The sequence below is a fragment of the Brassica oleracea genome, chromosome C9 (genome assembly GCF_000695525.1).
Source record: "Brassica oleracea var. oleracea cultivar TO1000 chromosome C9, BOL, whole genome shotgun sequence".
Lineage (NCBI taxonomy): Eukaryota > Viridiplantae > Streptophyta > Magnoliopsida > Brassicales > Brassicaceae > Brassica > Brassica oleracea.
Genome location: NC_027756.1, coordinates 14,559,806 through 14,562,280, shown reverse-complemented (window position 1 = coordinate 14,562,280; position 2,475 = coordinate 14,559,806).

Below are 2,475 nucleotides of genomic sequence, written 5' to 3'. Positions count from 1 at the left end.
CCATCGTTACTCCCTGGATCAATCGTATTCCAAACTTCGTATAAACGAAGCATCACTTTCATTCGCATTGACCATACGGTGTAGTTGGTCGATGTTAGCATCGGATATCGTATGTCCTTCTTCATCTCAAGACCTTTATCACGTGCTTGAGAGTCGTCTCCCATGTTTTGATCGAAGTTACAACTCCTCTTGTAAACGACCTTCGAAACCTGGAGCTCTGATACCAATTAAAGTTGCACAAACACAAAGATTATAAGAACTTCTCTTCTTATTAGATTTAGAAACTCTCTCAAAACTAAACCTTTCAATGTGTTTCTTTTTGTATGCAGTAGCAAAAGTTATATAGGTGAAAAAACATACGAAACAGAAAGTAGAAAGGAAAAAAAAGGAAAGCCTGTCAGACAACCGTGCGACCACCCCGGAGAGGTGAAGACCTAACCGGATAACGATCCTCTACAGCGCAGAGACTCATAGGAGAATCGTAGCCGTTAACCACACTCAGATCGCACGGCCATGATTCATCAACCAGGTTTAGGGGCCTGTCTCCTTAGAAATCAAGGATACAGAGGTACGAGCCTATAGAACAGATCTTGTTCAAGTAAGGTCGTGACCTCTACCTTCGACTCTGCTCTTTATAAACGGCTTGACTTCTCTGTTTGTTAACGATGTGGGATGTAATAAACAACATCGTACGCTAAATACGTCGTCGTTTTTCTCCCCATAATGACCTATTTCCAATACGCGATCATTTCCCCCCTCAGAAAAAAACTAATACCAAATACAGTAAGCAGATGAAAGAGACTGAAACAGCTGTTTCTTCTTTGAATAATCTCTTCTGAGCCCGTGATTGCGTTTCATGATAAGTTTCCGGTAGATAAGTTTGTGACGACACTTCATGCTCTGTCTCCACAGCGGCGAAGCTCTTGCCCCAGAAGTTCGTAGTCTCGTTCGCTCTCAATCGACTGATTCCAATTCTGCGTAATAATGCGGAAAGCACTTGGGCTGTCGGATAATTTCTCAAGAAGCAAACCCAAGACTTTGGTTCTTGTCAAGCCAAAGATACTACTGGACAATCTAGAAACCATTCTTGGTGGATTAACTGGTTGTTGTTAACAGAGGTGATCACAGATTTGTATCGTCATTGCCAAGCTAACATGACAGACTCAACTATGACTCATAGTCTATGAGATAACATATCTTTCACTTGAAAATTCACGTCAAGTACTTTGCACCCAAACACTTGTGATCCGTTGTGTTCCTTGGATGTCAGTACCAATTACCAAACATCCTTACCATATAATGTCTGGCTGCTTCAGTCTTGGGAGTTATGGCTATATCAGAATAACCAAAAAAAAAATGGAATATAGCCAGATTATTGTTTACAAGAATCTGCTTCAGTCTCTACAGTTTATTTTCTATGTTTTATCCGCCTATAGAATCTAATGCAATCCTCTAGCAAACTTTTGTAGTTATGCTCTGTTTCGCTGCTTACTTGCATTAGTCTTCTCTATGGTTAATCCTTATTGTCTGGTCTTTTATATTTCTCTCAGGATATTTTATGGAAAGGGTATATTATGGGTCATTATTGGTATAAAACTTGTTCTAGACCTTGCCTCCAGGATGCTAATAATAGCACACATAATCCAGTAGTGGTTATTGATGGAATGGAAAATGCTCATTTTGGTGGAATGAATTGCTGACTCAAAAAGTGAACTTGGAAATTTTTAAAAGTGATAGAGTTTCCTTGGAGGTCAAGGAGGTGTGGTGTTAATCTGTACGCAACCTCAAAACAATAAACTTTTGTAGACAGGAAATTTTGAGTTATTAAGAGCTAAAAGACCCAAGAAAGCTATTGCTTGATGCCTATCTATCTAGGCTGATATTACTGTTGTCGATTTGGTATTCTCATGCTTTCCTTAACTTGTCTTGTCAGCTTTCGGATACTGCCACCGAATTGAACCGATTAGTTATTCCGTTTGGTTCAGTCTTAACTCTTGAGAAAACAAACATGTTAAATTTTGGTTATTTGTAATTTTTGGTTAATTTTGGTTTAATTTGTAAAAGTTTGGTTCAGTTTGATCCTGTGTCCACTTCACGGTTGCTCGTGAGTTTTTGATATGCCTTTTTTAAGGTTCCACCCAAACAGTTCATTTTACAATCTAGGGTAGAAAACTGAGTATTTGTTGTATAATGTCAATTAGTTTTGAATCATAGCATCCCAGAGTTCACATATTTTCTTCTGCTCGTAATTCTACTAAGAAAGAAAATTATAAGTTGAGAATCAAAACGGCAGGCAGAAAGTAACTATCTAGATTCTTGTCTGAATGAGTTTGTGTAGAAGCCGGATAACCAGACTGAATAAACGAAATAATAAAAGCGATATGTTAAGGAAATAAACGATCGTAAAGAGCGAATACAAGAACGATAAAAAATCGTATTCGCAAATGAACATGGAGTCGAGATATAATCTCTTTC